Source organism: Nicotiana attenuata, unplaced genomic scaffold, assembly GCF_001879085.1.
Source record: "Nicotiana attenuata strain UT unplaced genomic scaffold, NIATTr2, whole genome shotgun sequence".
NCBI lineage: Eukaryota > Viridiplantae > Streptophyta > Magnoliopsida > Solanales > Solanaceae > Nicotiana > Nicotiana attenuata.
The window spans coordinates 295,068-314,344 of NW_017670431.1; the positions used below are offsets into that span (position 1 = coordinate 295,068).

At 37.3% G+C, this 19,277-nt stretch overlaps 1 pseudogene; it reads right to left on the bottom strand.

Moving 5' to 3' along the window:
- Window positions 1–1,016: 1,016 nt before the first annotated feature.
- LOC109239291 lies at window positions 1,017–18,522 on the bottom strand (annotated as a pseudogene).
- Window positions 18,523–19,277: the final 755 nt, after the last annotated feature.

Below are 19,277 nucleotides of genomic sequence, written 5' to 3' on the forward strand. Positions count from 1 at the left end.
TACTTAGGTTGCTCAAAATGATAAAACTAATCGCGCATTCAAAACGAATAGGACTGCACATAATAGCAAAGAATGGCTCATATTGGCCTCCATATATAAACAAAGAAGCACGCAGTCTGATTTTCAAATTAAGCAGTAGAACATATCAAAATTAAGACTTAGAGTCCTTTAGTCCTATAGGCATGATCTCTATATGATTCCAGTATCAAACAGGTAATGCCGTATTTTTAGGCTAACGTACGGACATATTAAATCGTTATAAATCCCATATACATGGTTTCTAAGTGATTATGATTTTTAGCAATGTACAAGCAACGGATTTGCAGGTTACAAGCCTATAGGCATGATCTCTAGATTGTTTGTGCAAAAAGGCAGTGAAACGACCCCAGAATCATGAATTACCAATGCTGATTTTGTAGACTAGTTCCTTAGGCAGGTGACAATTTCCTAGAGGCATGATATCTAGTAGTCGGCAATCGAAATTGATTTTATATAGTTTTATCCCTATAGGCATGCTATCTAAGCGAAGCAGTACAAACGATATGGAGCAGCTGACTGATTATTATACCTTATAGTTATGGTATCCATATGAGCAGTACACTAAAACAATTGAGGCGGTTGATAGAATGATCATTCGAAGTCCTATAGGCATGGCACCTAGGTAAGTAAAATATTGCATTGTTGTGCCCTATAGACACTTTACTAAGAGTGCACAGTAGTGAAAACAGGTACAACAAACACTTGAAACGGCATGTGTTGGCAAGTTAAGTGATGTGTGTGTGTGACTCCTATAGGTAGGCTTTCTACATATGAAATTAAAACATGTAGAGCAAATAGCGAATACACCATATAGATCCTATAGGCATGCTTTCTACCTATTTATGTGAGCATTAGAGTATCCTACCCCTTTTTTACTAATTTCCCCATCTGTTTTTGTTTATAAATTATTACAGAACCAAAAATAATGAATACAAGTGCAAATTACATACTAAAAGACTACAGACCCAAAAGAGAAATCACCCAGTAACACCTGGGCCTTCAACAAGCTTCACCTTTCACACGAACAGTATACGCAGAACCCAGAACATCTCAAGAGTGAGAGTGTGTCAATTACACACCCAAGGCCATACACAAACTCATACCAGGATTAGAAGGGAGAAACCATATATGGTAACCAATTGACAATCCTAAAGTCTATTAGCAGTGTCATCATTCTTAGAAGCTAAGGGAACAAGATTGGTCAAACAAGAGGGCTTGAACATACCAACTAGGTAGATAGCTTTGACATAGAAAAAACCGACACCATGTTCAGCAATTATTCAACAAAGAAAAGGATGTAGCATGCTGAACACAGTTACCCATTTAGAGGGCTTAAGAAGCAAGTCTATTGAGTTAACAGGACAAACATCACATACGTGCTAATTTCCTAGAAATCAAGGGTCAGCACAAAATATTAACTAAATTGGTCAGAGAAGACTTTAAACAAGTGAGCCTTATTTGAAATAATTGTAGTTAGAGAGATATGCAATTTCACATGAAGATTTCTAATATGGGAGGCTAACATGACCACAACCAGTATAGCAATAAAACTAGTAGCATGGTTTACAACAGACCATAACAGTGTCTTAACTCATGAGAATATATATCACTTAAGGGGAATAAGACAAGCACATATAATCATTCGTATCAATTACTTAGACAGAAAGGAAACTAACATAGAAATTTGCCTTAGAAGCCATTCTAAAGACATAAGCTTAATAAACCAAACATACAATATAACTTAAATGGCACGAAACATGCTTTAGCTGATCAATACAGCCTCAGAGATCTATCATGTTGGGCAAGAAGAAATCAACAAGGTCTAGAGCACAAACATAAAAATACAGGATAAGATAGGGAACACACATTAGTCTAGAAGCACTTACAAAAGCTGGAATCCATTCCGAATGAAAACATATTACATGTACTGAAGCCTACTGAATTAAACTAATAAAGGACATGGAACTACTGGGAATTGCTAAAAACAATATCATGGCAGCAAAGAATACATTATTAAGGATCCATGAATAACAAGGAAACTGAATCATGCTTGCAAAATTTAAACAACATTAGCACATAGACCACACATGCCATAGACAAACAGAAAGGAAACAATTAACACTGTAGAGTTAAGGACACTAACCAGTAGCAAAGTTAAATGAGCAAAAGAGTGAGGAGTTTAGAATATTGGTAGTGATTCAATAGCAACAATTGAAAGAGAACCCCAAATCCCCTATGCTTCAGAATTCACAAGAGCCTCGAGAAGGGCTCCGAGCAGTGCTTGCACCGGAGGATGTTGTTTTATCAGTATTATGGACTTGGCTTTCAGCCGGCCAAGAATTCAACGATTTCAGAAAATATTCAAGTGTCTCAAAAGAAGTGAACGAGTGAGTGAAGAGTATAGTGAGAGTAATCACAGTAAATCAGGTCTCCTAAAAAGGGAAATCGGGAAGGGTTTATATAGTAGCCAAAATCAACATCCAAACAAGGAAACATAATTAATCGAACATCAATAAGGAAATAGAAGCATGCAAAATCGTTCAAAATCAATTTAAGAGGAAATCAAGAAAACCCTAGTTCAAAAGGAAAGCACAGATGGTCGAAAATCTCACTGAATCGGACCATATTGCCTGGTTGTGAGTGCATATAGACGAAATAACGCTTAAATCTCAAAGGTTGAAGGCAGTCGCACCCGATTTAGGAATTAGAACTTGCCAAAATTGAGGCAAGTACTATGTAACACCATAGTCTTGTAAGAAATGATGAGATGATCCATAAAGGTAAGAGAATCGTAGGAAGAATCCATGATTGACCGGATTTGGAAGAGATTTGAGTGAGGCAACTAGGGTTTGAGAGGAGAGAGTAGAGAGGATTTTAGAGCGGTAATCTCAGGGAAATGGGGTTCGGGTTTCTGGGTTAGGTTAGTTAAAGAGGGGGAATAAACGAGGGCCGTTGATCTTGAGAGATCAACGGCTAGGATTTAAAAACTGAACGGGGCGGGTCATGGAGATGGGTATCGACCAGGTTTATTAAAGGGTTATTTGGCTTGGGCTGGGGGCTATTGGGCTAAGGATTTGGGCCAAACTTGGTCCGAAAATTGCTTAAAACTGGGCCACAGTTTAAATACACAAAATTTATCACAAAAAAAATTATTAAAGTAATTAATAAAATAATAAAAATATTAAATAAAAAGATTGAAAATAATAGCTTAACATTATAAAAATATAAAATGCTATTTTGGTGCAAATAATATAATAAAAACATAATTATACGTGAATATAGGCAATTATTGCAAAAATTTGCATAGATAACTAAAATACAGATGTAACTATATAAAATAAAGTAAAAATATTATTAAGCACACTTGTGGATATAAATGATAAATTTGGATGGTTAAATCATCACACACAATTTAAAGGGGTAATTAATAAATATTTAAGTAATTAAAATGTGAAAAAAAATTAATTTTAAATCTCTAAAAATCATGGAAAAAATTATAAAATATTTGTATAAATCTTGTAAATTAAGTAATGATGTAAAAATGATATTTTGAAAGTATATATACCTATTTGAAAAATATGAGGGCAAAATTGGGTATCAACAGCTGCCCCTCTTTACCCGAGAATGATGAAAGAGGTGTCGGGTAAAAAATGATGATCAATTTTGGTCGAATTGAGCGGGGAATGATGTGTGTTTGAAAAATGGGGGCTTTAACCCTGGTTCCGGAGTTGCCTACATATCCAGGGTGTTACGGAAATCAGGTCGTGTGTAGTTCTGGATCCAACGACGAACAAGACCGATGGAGTTATTATAAGAGTGGTCATATGTTTTGAAAAGGTTTTTTTGTGTTGGATATTATTGTAAGTAATTGATGAATCTAGGTGGAGTCAAGAATGCGAATTTGGACGGCAGATATTCGAACGATCATAGAAAAAGGTAGTCAATTACTGATAGTCGATTACGTTTGAGGTAGTCAAAGGATGTGAACGTTGTGAATGGAAACTGGAGCGAAGATTGCTCCCATTTGTAGAACGGTTACCTCCCGAATTACCTACAAAACTTAAAACATAGTGCATGCGAATATATATGGGTTATTGCGATAATTTAACCATGAAGGTTGTCTTTGGATGATGAGGATGATGTCCTTATGCCATGTGTCACACTTCCTTTTTTCCGAGGGAATAGGGAGTTTTTCCAATGAAAGTGACATTAATCAAAATGGGATCATTATTTTAATCAGAGTCGCCACTTGGAATAATTTATGGTGTCCCAAGTCACCGATTTATTTTAAATCCCAAATCGAGGAAATTGACTCTTATTTATGGTTCGCGAAACACAGAATCCGGGTAAGGAATTCTGTTAACCCGGGAGAAGGTGTTAGGCATTTCCGGATTCCGTGATTTTAGCACGGTCGCTCATCTATTAATAATTGGCCTAATTACCTGATTAATTACATGTTTAAAACCTATTGTGCATTTTTAACTTTTAACCGCTTTTAATTATTCAATTAACCGCTTTTAGTATTTATGGAATTTGTTTGAACAAGTCGTGAAGTCGCGCACTCATTTTTTTGTACACATTGTGAATCGCGCCACAGGAACCGTACCCGCGATCTACAACATATTTATTTTATTAGTATTCAAAATTATGGTCGGATCACATGAAATGCACACCCGAATTGAGATTTACGTACCGTGACCATGCCACGGGAACCGTACCCATGATCACGATAATTTATTATTCGTTTAACCAACTCAACAGACAAGTTCTGCGACCAGTAGCATAAAAGCAAGAAATTGAAGATATGTTGTATAATCCTTTTATAAAGATGTGTCTCAGCAGTTATTTTGCAGTACTATATATATATATATATATATATATATATATATATATATATATATATATATATATATATATATATATATATATATATATCCAACATATTCCTATGAAGTGAGGGTGGTACATATATTGCATCAATAAATATTCCAATGAAGTGAGGGTGGTACATATATTGCATCAATAAATATTCCAATGAAGTGAGGGTGGTACATGATTAATTTCTGATCTAAATTGCATCAATTATTTGTGATAAATGACCTAGATTTTGAGAAAGACTAACCAAGACGTACAACATTTAGCATGCGTCAATAAATATTCCTACTGATGTAACGATCCGACGGTCGTTTAGCCTTTTTAAACCCCGTTCCCCTATATAAAGCCTCCCATACTTACTTTAACTAGTTTACGACTTGCGGGGGCGATTGGTTCGGGGATTGGTAGAGTTTTGAATAAAAACATGCCCATTTGCTTCTTTAGGATTTCTTAAAAAGACCAAGTTTGACTTCGGTCAACATTTTAGGAAAACGGGTCCGGATCCGTAATTTGATAATTTTTGAGGGTCCGTGGAAAAATATGGGACCTGGACGTGTGTTCGGAATCGAATTCCGAGGTCCCTAGCCCGAGTAATGAATTTTTATCTAAAATTGTTTAATAGAAGCTTTAAAGAATTCAAGAAACTAAGAAATTATTGATTCCCTAGGTATCGGGCTCGGATTTTGGTTCCGAAGCTTGGTACAGGTCCGTAATGTCATTTAAGACTTGCCCATAAAATTTGGTGTCAATCCGAGTAGTTTAAGGGCGTTTTGACCCGTTAGAGGAGAATTAAGAACTTAAGGATTCAATAGTTTGATTCATTTGGTATTAGGGGGTGATTATAAGATTTAGCGTTGTTTTGGGAGTTCCGAGGGTTCGAGTAGGTCCGCCTCGTGATGTCAGACTTGTCGGTATGTTCGGGCGGGGCTCGGGAGCCCCGAGCGTCAAATGACCGAGGCTCGAGTGAAGTTAGAAAGTTGAGAAAAGGCTGAAGGCTGCTGCTTCTGTCATAACCGCATCTGCGGTCAAATGATCGCAGAAGCGGCCCAAGGCAGGCCCAAGGGAAGCCGCAGATGCGGCCTTATTTCCGCAGAAGCGGTTTCGCATAAGCGCTTCTTAGACCGCAGATGCGGTCCAGCCTCCCTTAGCCTAGAGCCGCAGATGCGGCCTTATTTCCGCAGGTGCGGGACCGTAGATGCGGTCCCCAAACCGCAGAAGCGGAAATCGCTGGGCAGTGAACTCTTTTAATTCGAACTTAAGTGCATTTATTTCACATTCTTCTCCACACTTGGGCGAAATTGGGGTTTCCAAAGAGAGGGTTTCCACATATCATCACAAGGTAAGTAATTTCCACTCTCCCTTAGCTTAAATACATGAACATTAGATAGATTAAACACTAGAAATTAAGCAAAAATCAAGGGTTAGAGCTAGACCTAGGGTTTTGATAAACTAAGATTTAATCATGTAATTTACTATGTAATGAACTAGAAATCATATATTATCGATCCTTAGGGCATAGAGAACGATTTCCTTCGAAAAAATTTCGGAATCCGGGTGCGTGGGCCCGGGGTCAGAATTTAGGAAACTTGTGGGAAAGGTTGGGAAATTACTTAAATGGTTAGAATTCGGCCTTTTGAGCCTTTATTGACTAGTTCTTACCTATTTTAACTAGTTTGCGATCGTTCGGATTCGAATTAAGAGCTTGGGCTTGTCTTAATATTCGGGAGCGCGCTTTGGAGCGAGGTGAGTCTCCTTTCTAACTTTGTGAGGGGAAACTGTCCCCATAGGATTAATAATTGAATAATTGTGCTAAATGCGGGGGCTACGCACGCGCTAGGTGACGAGAGTCCGTGCATAGCTACTACTATGTCAATGGTCCGGGTAGCTTAGGACCCACATCATGCTTATTCCATATGACTCTATTTAATATCTTGTTACTATGAGCACCTAGGATATGCTAGGGATTTTAAAAAGGGAATAAGGACGTACTTGTATAAATGTTGAAGTCTTGCTTGGCAATTATGACTATTGATGTGCCTTGTGTGTATACTTGATAATCCTACTTATTTGTGGATCGGGCCGATCGCCTCGGTATGAATAGATGCATCTATAGGCGCGCCGTCGACCCTCGGCAAGTGCACAGTTTATTTCTGTAGGATCGGGCCGTCGCCTCGGCATATTTGCGCATGCTTTATAGCTTTGCCTGAGTTTGTTAACTATTAGAATTATACTTTCATGACTCGAAAGGAGCTGATAATTGTGAATAAAGTAAATGATTAATTGGAATCTCAGTGAGAATATGATTTATATGCCTAGTTGTAAGCTGTTGCCTGTTATAGATTTTTTTTATTGTTAACTTAAACTTATGATATTATTTGGCCCTAGTGAGTGTCAAGTCGACCTCTCGTCTCTACTCCTTCGAGGTTAGGCGGGATACTCACTGGGTACATATTGTTTATGTACTCATGTGGATCCGGTTATTTCTCTGGTGCGCAGTTGTGAGCAGGCTTGAGACTTCTACGGTGAGCTGCTTTTCCTTCCATGTTGATCCGCAGCCGAAGAAGTCTTCTGTCTATTCTGATCCAGACAGTAGGGTAGTGTAGTATTCTTTTGGTTGTATATTCTACTAGCTGCCCGTAGCTTGTGACACCAGGTTCTGACACACACACGTTAGTAGACATTTATTTTTGGGTTGTATAACTATTTTGATACCTTATTTACCACTCTTGGCCTTAACTTAACTTTGAAAATCTGTTATAATTAATTTTGGGTAAAAGTAAAATGAGGACTTAAATTACACTTCCGCATTGGCTGGCCTGGCAATGGTGCCGGGCGCCATCATGACCTATTATGAAAAATGGGTCGTGACAACTGATACATAAATCCAGTAGTCATTAAACAAAATATGGTCATGAAAAATGCAATAAGAGCAAAGAATGGAACAAAAGAACAAAAATTGGAGATGGATTGAACACTAACTCAAGCAACAAATTAAGGCAACATGATAATTATTAAAACAAAGTAGTAAAAGAATTGGAAGAACGGACATTTGGTATAAATCAATGAAATTGGAATTACAAGAAGTTAAACAACTCGACGACTCATGACTGGCGCTTTCGCGGGCGAACACAGACAGAATCGGCAACTAAAGACCTCAACGGCAACTTTGATCGGAGTTAAATCTAACCCGAAACTTATCCTCACTGTTTAATCCATCTCTGTTTTGTAATTTATTGCAGCTGCTCCTGTCTTCTATCCCACGTGCGTTTGTGAGTGTGTATGTTTATAGAAAAAGAAAGGAAAAGGTCCTCTCTTGAAAATGTGCACAGTCACTCTATCACCCCCAATTTTGTGCTCTATTCCTTTCTCGTTTTCTTCTTGTCCAGCTCCCTCCCCTTTGTGTGTGTGGGGGGTTGTTGTTACTGAATTTTAAACAAGAAGAAGGAATTTTTCTAGGGGGTGCGGCTATCTCTTGAATTGGTGTTGAGATCCGCCGTTCTCTTTTATGAAGAAGGGGGTCCTGAAGTGTAGAGGAATTAGGTTTAATTTAGTGATTATAAAATGGTTGTGGGCTAGGGAATGGGTAAATGGGCTGAAGGGAGGAATGGGCTGCCAGAATTTGGGCTCAAGTTTGGGCCAATTTTGCCTTTAAAAGTTGCCCTTTAATTCTACAAAGCTAAAATATTAATTTTTTTCCTAAATGTAAAATCACTCCTAATTAATTAAAATAACTATATTATGACATGAAACTATTTTTTGGTATTTTCAAAGATTATACTAAAATAAAAATGGTTAAAAATAATATCTTTCTAAAAATACCTAATACCTAAATTAAATAGAAAAAGTGAAATTATTTTTGTATTTTTCAATTTTTGGGCTTTAAAAATAGAATTAAAATTAATAATAAAGTGAAATCCTATAGAAATAAACTCAAATAAATATTCTAAAAATACTAGGACTATTAAAGCTAATTCTAATGTGCGGGTCAAAAATTACGTGCTTACAGTTGCCCCTTTTTGCTTGGTAACATGAAGTGTTTTTGAGCAAAAAAATAAGTAAGCGACGTAATTGATTTCTGATCCAATACTTATTCAAAAGAAAAGAAATTGGGTAGAAGATTGTGATCGAGCCCTGGTATCTGAGCTGCCTACATATCCTTGGCTATAAAGGAATCAGGCCACGTGTAGTTCAGAGGTGGATGAAGTGATGGAGTATGTGAAGAGGATGAGAGATTCAAGTGAGGTTTCGTTCCGTCGAGGTTCCGGTCCGCGGTCATGTTATTACATCAAAATCAAAAATAAAAAAGACTAACTAAGCCTGCAAGCTATGAGTTACAAGATTCCTATCTATAAGTCTTCTGAAGTTTGATCTTGAGTCTTGAACTGTTCTTCATGCAGACTTTGATTTGAACCTTGATGCTTGCTAGATACAGGTGCTGATTCACTCTTCTACGGCTTCTTCGGATCAAAATCGGACACGCCGTGCTCGTGACTTCAGCTGCGTCTTGAGCAGTTCACATCTTTCTCTGCTTCTGCATTTTGGATTCACTTCTTTTTTTTCTTTTCTTTTATCTGGATTGAGACTACTTCTGTTGGTCTCGTACTGTTGACTCGCATTCTTGCCGCGAGCCTCTGCTACTTCTAACTTGAAATGAATTCTAAAATGACTTCCCTCGTTCTCCAGGTGAGCGCCTGCTACTGACTTGAAACTTGAAATAATTCCGAAACGAATTCCCTCATTCTCCATGCGGGCGCCTGCAATCAAAACAACAAAACAAACAAAATTTTCTGCCCTAGTTTGCACTAGGAAGTTTGCACTCAAACTAGGAAATGCGTCTCCTAAGGATGAAACTTGAATGAACCAAACTAGGAAGTGCGTCTCCTTGGGGTGAAATTCTAATTTAAGAAGTGCGTCTTCTAAAAGTATATCCTGAAAGACCCAGACTAAGAAGTGCGTCTCTTAGATGTGAAATTGGCAGAAGTGCGTCTCTTAGATGTGGGATTGGGCTTGAGGATACTACATAGTAAGCTTGACTAAAGTAAAAAATGACCCTATTCTCCAGGCGGGGCCCCTGATTTCAAGAAAACTAAAGATTGATAACTTAAGAAAACTAAAAATTGACCTTTTTTCTTCAAATCCAGACTTCCCTTTTTTAATTATCCTAGGAGAAAATTCATCAGACTAGGTTTTCTATCTTAGGAGAAAGATTCATCAAACTAAGATTTTGATCCTAGGAGAAAGTTCATCAGACTAGATCACTTTTTTTTTGGTATATAGGAGAAAGATTCATCAGACTAAGATTTCTATCCTAGGAGAAAGTTCAACATACTAGGTTTTTTATCTTAGGAGAAAAATTTATCAGACTAAGACTTTTATCCTAGGAGAAAGTTCATCAGACTAGGTTGTTTATCTTAGGAGAAAGATTCATCAGACTAAGATTTTATGTCCTAGGAGAAAGATTCATCAGACTAGGTTTTTTTTGTTATCTTAGGAGAAAGATTCATAAGACTAAGATTTAAATCCTAGGAGAAAGATTCATCAGACTAGGCTTTCTTATCTTAGGAGAAAAATTCATCGGACTAGGACTTCGATTCTAGGAGAAAATTCATCAAGACTAGGTACTTTTTTTTGTTATCTTAGAAGAAAGATTCATCAGACTAAGATTTCTATCCTAGGAGAAAGTTCATCAGACTAGTTCTTTTTTTTGTTATCTTAGGAGAAAGATTCAGCAGACTAAAATTTTTATTGGGAGGAAAATCCATCAGACTACGACTTTTTATCCTAGGAGAAAAAATGCGAAGATCAATGGCAAGATTTTATGCACAATAGCAAGACAAATAAATGCAAAGATTTGAGAAACATCCCTTTGTCGGCTCTTCTCTTCTTTTTCTTTTTCTTTTCTTTTTCTCTTTTTTTTTTGAACCACTATCCTTGCCCTGCTTTGTTCCTGTTTCAAACAAAGAAAATTTTGTCAGTTTTGAAAGTGGTGGTCGGTTTGTGGCTTTGATGTCTTTGGCAGCTTGGCTTTGTGATTATCCGACCTTTGGAAGAACGACTGTGTTGGTAGTTGGTTGCACTGCTGGGAGACTCTGTTGTTTCTTACAAGGGACCTTTACTTTCTGTATCAACACTGATTGTTTCGCTCCCAGTGCCATTTGTGTTTTGTGGCTCAGCCAGCCTTATCTCAAAACAGAGATCTTTTCTTGGATAACCTTTTACTAATATGTTGAATGGCTTTTGCTTTTGGAGCAATTTGTCCGTCAGAGAGAATCATAATTGGTAAGTGCCTTTAGCACAATGTGCACACTTCATAGTCTTGTTCGGTACTATAGAGAATCCCTGATTAACCTTAAGGTTATTTTTGCTTGCTTTAGCCAAGTAGGCTGACAAGAGTCTTCTGGGGGAAGTCTTTGCATGAATTCTCAAAGACATGTTAACTGTAACCACTGAGCGTGCTGGCCAAATTTACTTTATGCAACTGAAAAACTGGTAGCAGATTTTGAAATTTTTTATTGCTTGTTTTGAGAAGGACTGACTCAGAGTGAAGGACACAATGATGCAAAGAAACAATATTAACAAGAAATGCCCCTGTCGGGAAGAACAGAAGGAAGAGTTTTTTTTCTTAATAACTAGCTTTAATGGTCATGACATGCATTTTGGACTTAATGGCCGATCTATCAAACTAATCCAATCTCCCCTTTTACCATTCTTATGACCTTTGAAGTCGGGCTTGTTCATGCCAAATCTTTGCGTCTGCTTCACCACTCACCTTCGACTAGTGGTGCCCCGAGGAATTTCACCAACAAGCCTCTCTCATTTATTTATCTCTACTTACCATCGCCTTACAGTGCCCGTGAGGGTTTTCACTAGTAAGACTCTCATTTTTCTTTTATTTTTATTTTTCTTTTGCTTTCTTGTGTGAGCAACTTGACTGTGTTCTATGTCGCATGACAACCATTGACATTGCATGCTTCTCTTGGAATTCTTAAAGGCATATCGAGAGGTCTTTATTGGAAGGTTTTTTGATAGGGTTGGAAATATGTGTCGGGATGAAGGCTCAAAGTAAACTCAAAATGAGGGGTTGTATACTTACAACTCTTGGAATCGACTCTTTCAAAAATGAAACAAAATCTTTGCCCCAGTTTCAGATACTGAGGATTTTTGGATTTTTTTTGTTTTTTGCTTACTCTTATTTGGTTGGACCGAACCGTGTAAGGTTGCCTACGTATCCTTTTTAAAGGAATCAGGTATAACGTAGTTTTTTTAACAAATATACCACTAGGCAGACTGCCTAGTGGCTAATATATAAATAAAATCCCAAAATGGGTCCAAAGCTTACAATGTCCAAACCAAAATAGAAGTTGCATGAAGCTACTAGCTACTAAAAAGATAGAAAAGCTAAAGTCTAATGAACTAGCTATTACAACATTGTCCGCTGAATGTTTCCTTCTCCTGTCAGTGTAGGTGAACCCAATTGCCAGTGGCAAATATCAACCAGCACCTATCAAGCTCTCACCAGGCGCCAGGGTATTCAGTCCATAGGCTAAAATGAATTCCAAACATCTCCACCACAGAATTGAAGCCAAGATAGTCTTCCAATCATTAGAGTTGCTACAATATGATCTCCATAGGTAGTGTACTGACTCTATCCAAGTATAAATTATGTGGTCGATCATCAATATTATCATGTAAAAGAGCCTGGCTACACCTGATAACACAAAGGTTGGGAGATCCAAGAACTTGAAGAAAGTAAGTTGATGAAATGCGGAAGTAGTAAAGAAATGCAAGCGAAGCAAGAAAAATAAACTAGATATGTCGAAATTCGAGGAAAGGTCCAAGAACCCCGAGATTATGTTAATCTAGATTTTGACAAGATCCTAATGACAACAAGTTGGTTATGAAACTAATTGCCTTCACTAGAGATAAGCTAATCAAGAACTAGATTCGGATCTTGACTTCTAGTTTGAATAACTTACGACAACAACTAGTAAAAGAAACTAGTCGCCTTCGAAGAATATCAAAAGAAACCAAAGATATCACAAGAAAGAAAATTATCTTACTACCTTAAGCTATGAACTAGTTAGGGTTGCAAGATAAATCTTCAAAGTAAAGTTCACAAAGGTTCAAAAGAACTCACAATAATAATATTAATCTTCAATAATGTTCTACAATGGAAGACAAGCACCCCTTTATATAGTAGTAAAGAAGGAGCTAGTCAAGACTTCAATAAATGAGAATTATATTCCCTAGAAGCATAGAAGACTACCCACACTAAGACCAATGTAGTCAACATACACATAGACCAATGCAAGTCAACATAGATTAAAACAACTATTAAATATATATTCTAGAAACTATTTTTGGGCTTATTTGGGCTGCTGAAAATTCCTCTCTTTTGGGGCATATTTGGGCCTCATTCCATCTCCTCTTGGACTTTAATTTTGGCCTCAAAATAGTTGTAAGACTTGGCCCAAAGATCCTCCTTGTGCTGGAGCTCTTCTTCTATTATAAAACACTTTTTAATTGCCAATTGAAGCCCATTAAGCTTGTCTTGAAATTTCTTTGTTTGAGACCTTGTCATGGGCCTTCTTGGAGCTTCCAGAGCTTCATCCTTCTCCTTTAATGATGTTGAGCTGCCATGAATGCTATCATTCCCCTCTTCTTGAAGAGAATTCGCCCTCGAATTCGAGCCTGCATCAAACAAGGAAAGATCAGAAACATTGAAGGTAACACTAACTTGATATTCACTAGGAAGGTCAAGTTTGTAAGCATTGTCTCCAATCCTTTCAAGGACTTCAAATGGCCCATCTCCTCTTGGATCTAATTTGGATCTTCGTTTGGCAGGAAATCTTTCCTTCCTAAAATGCACCCAAACTAAATCTCCAGGTTTAAAAATGACAGATTTTTGCCCCTTATTTCTTCTTAAGGCATTTTGTTCATTCTTCCGTTCAATTGCAAGCCTTGTATGTTCATGAATCTTCTTCATCATTTCAGCCTTATTTCTACCATCAAGATTGACAATGTCATTAGTAGGCAAAGGTAACAAATCAAGGGGAGTGAGAGGATTGAATCCATAAACAACTTTAAAAGGAGACTTACCAGTAGAAGAGTGGATAGTTCTATTATAGGCAAACTCTACCATAGGCAAATGTTCTTCCCAAGAAGTTAATTTTCCTTTTAAAACAGCTCTCAACATATTCCCTAAGGTCCTATTAACTACTTCAGTTTGCCCATCAGTTTGTGGGTGACAAGATGTAGAAAATAGCAATTTAGTTCCCAACTTCGCCCAAAGAACTCTCCAAAAGTGACTTAAAAATTTAGCATCCCTATCACTAACGATAGTTTTAGGTATGCCATGTAATTTAACCACTTCATTCACAAATAAATCAGCTACATGTAACGCATCATTAGTCTTCAAGCATGGAATAAAACGAGCCATTTTTGAAAACCTATCTGCTACCACAAATATACTATCCTTACCATACTTAGTTCTAGGAAGTCCTAACACAAAATCCATAGAAATATCAATCCAAGGAGAAGTAGGGACAGGTAAAGGAGTATAAAGGCCATGTGGTAACACTTTTGATTTGGCTTGTTTACATTCAAGACATTGAGAGCACACTTTTTCAACATCCTTTCGCATGCCAGGCCAAAAAAAATGTTAGGTGTCCCATGAGTCCACCACAATGTGCTTCCCTAACAAACAATTCACGCAAAGAGCAATTAGGAATACACAATTTATTTTCCTTAAAAAGGAACCCATCTTGAAGATTGAACCTCTCATAAGGACCCAACTTACATTCTGCAAAAGGCTTGCCAAAATCAGAATCATTAGAATAAAGTTCCTTGATTTGATCAAAACCCATCAATTTAGAAGTAAGAGAAGAAACCAAGACATACCTTCTTGAAAGTGCATCAACAACCACGTTCTCTTTTCCTTGCTTGTAAGCAATCACATATGCGAAAATTTCAATGGATTCAACCCATTTTGCATGGCGCTGATTAAGCTTACCTTGGCTTTTCAAATATCTCAAGGATTCATGATCAGTCTTAACCACAAACTCTCTTGGCCACAAATAATGTTGCCATGTAGCTAAAGCCCTTACCAAAGCATATAGCTCTTTGTCATAAGTTGAGTAGTTCAGTGTAGTTCCACTCAGCTTTTCACTAAAGTATGCAATGGGCTTCGAGTCTTGCATCAAAACAGCACCTATTCCTTTTCCAGAGGCATCACATTCAACCTCAAAAGATTTAGAAAAATCGGGTAATTGCAAAAGAGAAGCAGAACACAATTTTTCTTTCAACAAGTTAAAAGCATCATCTTGTTCTTTTCCCCATGAAAAAACCTTATCTTTTTTAACAACTTCAGTTAAAGGAGCAGCAATGGTGCTAAAGTCTCGCACGAATCTCCTATAAAAACTAGCAAGCCCGTGAAAACTCCTAACTTCAGTTACACTGTTAGGTTTAGGCCACTCTTTAATTGCCTTGATTTTCTCTTCATCAACTTCAACTCCCTTAGAACTAACCACAAAACCCAAGAATACCACACGATCCACACAAAAAGTACACTTTTTAAGATTAGCAAACAAGTGTTGCTTTCTGAGAACTTCAAAAACTTGTTTTAAGTGTTCCACATGCTCATCTAGATTTTTAGAATAAATCAAGATATCATCAAAATAAACTACCACAAATTTCCCATGAAAATCCTTAAAAATATGATTCATCAATCTCATGAAAGTGTTGGGTGCATTAGTCAAGCCAAAAGGCATAACTAACCACTCATAAAGCCCATATTTGGTCTTAAAAGCAGTTTTCCATTCATCTCCAGGATTCATTCGAATCTGATGGTAACCACTTTTTAGATCAATTTTAGAAAAGATTTTGGATCCATGCAATTGATCCAACATGTCATCAAGACGAGGAATAGGATGGCGATACTTTACCGTTATCTTGTTGATTGCTCTACAATCCACGCACATCCTCCAAGTTCCATCCTTTTTGGGTACCAATAGGACGGGAACGGAGCAAGGGCTCATGCTCTCTCTCACAAAACCTTTCTCAAGCAACTCCTCAACTTGCCTTTGAAGCTCTTTTGTCTCTTCTGGATTACTCCTATAAGCAGGCCTATTTGGAATTTGTGCTCCAGGCACAAAGTCAATTTGGTGCTCAATGCCACGCAAAGGTGGTAGACCTTTAGGGATATCCTCAGGGAAGATATCATCAAAATCCTGCAAAAGAGAAGAAACACTACTTGGCAAAGAAGAAGTTAGTGATTCAGAATTAATCAAAACTTCTTTGTAAGTAAGTAGTATAATGGGCAACCCCTCTTTCCTTGCATTCAAACACTCTTTGGCTTTTATGTACAAACTCTCCTTTTTCTTTTTCTCTGCCTCTTTCCGCTCACCAAAACTTTCCTTTTTATCACTCAAACCCTCTTTTACCACTTTGCCCAAGTTGCTGCCCTCTCTCTCTCTCTAGGCCATCTCTTTTTTTTTCTACCTCTTGGCCTTCTTTCTTTTCTTTTCCCTCAAGCTCATTTTTTTTCCTCCCCTTTGTTTTCCCATTATTTCTCTCAATCTCTTTTGATCCTCAAACACTTGAGAAGGACTTAAATGTGCAAGAGTATACTTCTTGCCATTAATCTCAAGAGAATATCTATTCTTTCTTCCATCATGAAAAACATTCCTATCATATTGCCACGGACGACCTAACAAGATGTGACAAGCTTGCATAGGAACCACATCACAAAGAACATCATCCACATACCTACCAACATTGAAGGAAATCATGCATTGTTTGTTGACTTTCAGTTCACCACTATCATTCAACCATTGGAGTCTATAGGGCTTAGGGTGTTTCATGCATGCAAGTTCTAACATGTTCACCAAGTGTGAACTCACCACATTAGCACAACTACCACTATCAATAATCATAGAACAAGTTTTCCCCTTTATTCCACACCTAGTATGAAATATATTTTCTCTTTGTTCTTCACTATTGATTCCTAAATTAATAGTCATAATCCTCCTAACTACCCCAACCAAACCATCATTGAAAGGTAACTCTACATCATCTTCACTCACACCTTCCTCTTCTTCCTCTTCCTCACTTTTTTCTCCCTCATATTCTCCATCTATAGTCCTCCTAATTACCCCAACCAAACCATCATTAGGAAGTTCTACATCATCTTCACTTACTCCTCTCTCTTCTTCCTCACTTTTTTCACTCTCATATCCTCCATCTTCTCTCAACAGAATATTTCTTCTATTTGGACATTCATGCATCATATGGCCTCTTCCATGACATTTATGACATTGAATGGAACTAGAAGGTTTAGAGGATCTAGAATTGAAAGCTTTACTTCCCTCTTTCTCATCAACTTTACCTTTCCCCTTGTCTTCTTGAGGTCTAGAAATCACTTCTTGTTTTGGCCATGGCTTCTTGGAATTGGTGTTTGGCCGACTTCTCCATGAGCTAGCTTGCTGCCTTCTTTTATTTTGCTTTTCTATTTTTACAGCCAAATCTACTAATTCATCTATAGTTACATATTGTTGTATCTCTACTACATCAGCTATTTCTCTATTTAAACCATTAAGAAATCTAGCCATAGTGGCCTCTTCTTCTTCCATACAATTAGCTTGGATCATAGCCATATCCATAGCTTTAAAGTATTCATCAACAGTCATGGTTCCTTGCTTCAAGGTTTGAAGACGCAGTTGTAGGTCTCTTTGAAAGTGGGAAGGCACAAACCTCTTCCTCATGACTCTCTTCATCTCGGTCCAAGTAGCAATGGGTGGTTCTCCATCTTGTTGTCTGTCTCTTGTAAGCTTTTTCCACCAAATAGAAGCATAATCAGAAAATTCAACAACAGCAAGCTTAACCTTCTTACCTTCAGAGTAGTGGTGACAGTCAAAGATGGCCTCAACTTTCCGCTCCCAGTCAAGGTACAAGTCTGGGTCTCTTGTGCCCTTGAAAGATGGCATCTTCATTTTTATGCTGCTAATATTATCATCTTCTACTCTACCTCGTTGTCCCCTCCTATCTCTTCCCACCCTATCTAGATTTACATCAAGATCATCAACAAAATCATCTATAGGGTTTTCTTGATTTACAATGGGGGCATGGGGTACATTTCTTCTATTAAGAGGCCTAGGATTATTTCGAGGTTGTACATCAGGTTGATTTCCCCTCCTAAGTGCAGCTATTGTCTCATTTTGTTCGGCAATAGTATCCCTTATCTCTTGGAATTGCAAGTTCCATCTCTCGAATTGTTGATGCATAGCTTGTAGAGTGAAATCATTTCTTGCTCGGATTTCGGCTTCTTGGAGAGCCCTCTGTTCATCATCACTAGCACCTGTATGAGACATCTTTTTAAAATAATAATAATAATAGTTATCACTCAAACTTTGGCTCTTTCCCTCAATTGTTCTCACCCACTCTTGCCTTTTTCCCCTCAATTAACCTTTGGAAAATACCTTGTAGATTTATAATTAAACCCAACTCGTATCAAAGCCCTTAGTAGTAAAACAACGAAATTTGGGGCACTAAAGAAAGTGAAGAACCAATCCTAGAAAGAGTAGGATTTAGTTGAAACAAACCTCGAACAAAGAAAAGGATTTTTTTTTTGAACAAGATCAAAGTATTAGGATCCCCTCTTCTTGTTTCCTTCCTTGATTTTGGAAACAAACACAAATAAAAATCTGATTTCTTGAAGAGCAAATATGTTTCTCCTTTTTTTTTCGTTTTTTTATTCTTTTTTTTTTTGCTCCTTTGTTCAAGAAATCCCCAAGATTTATCAAGAACGGAATCTTGATACAACCGCTCTGATACCACTTGATAACACAAAGGTTGGGAGATCCAAGAACTTGAAGAAAATAAGTTGATGAAATGCGGAAGTAGTAAAGAAATGCAAGCGGAGCAAGAAAAATAAACTAGATATGTCGAAATTCGAGGAAAGGTCCAAGAACCCCGAGATTATGTTAATCTAGATTTTGACAAGATCCTAATGACAACAAGTTGGTTATGAAACCAATTGCCTTCACTAGAGATAAGCTAATCAAGAACTAGATTCGGATCTTGACTTCTAGTTTGAATAACTTACGACAACAACTAGTAAAAGAAACTAGTCGCCTTCGAAGAATATCAAAAGAAACCAAAGATATCACAAGAAAGAAAATTATCTTACTACCTTAAGCTATGAACTAGTTAGGGTTGCAAGATAAATCTTCAAAGTAAAGTTCACAAAGGTTCAAAAGAACTCACAATAATAATATTAATCTTCAATAATGTTCTACAATGGAAGACAAGCACCCCTTTATATAGTAGTAAAGAAGGAGCTAGTCAAGACTTCAATAAATGAGAAT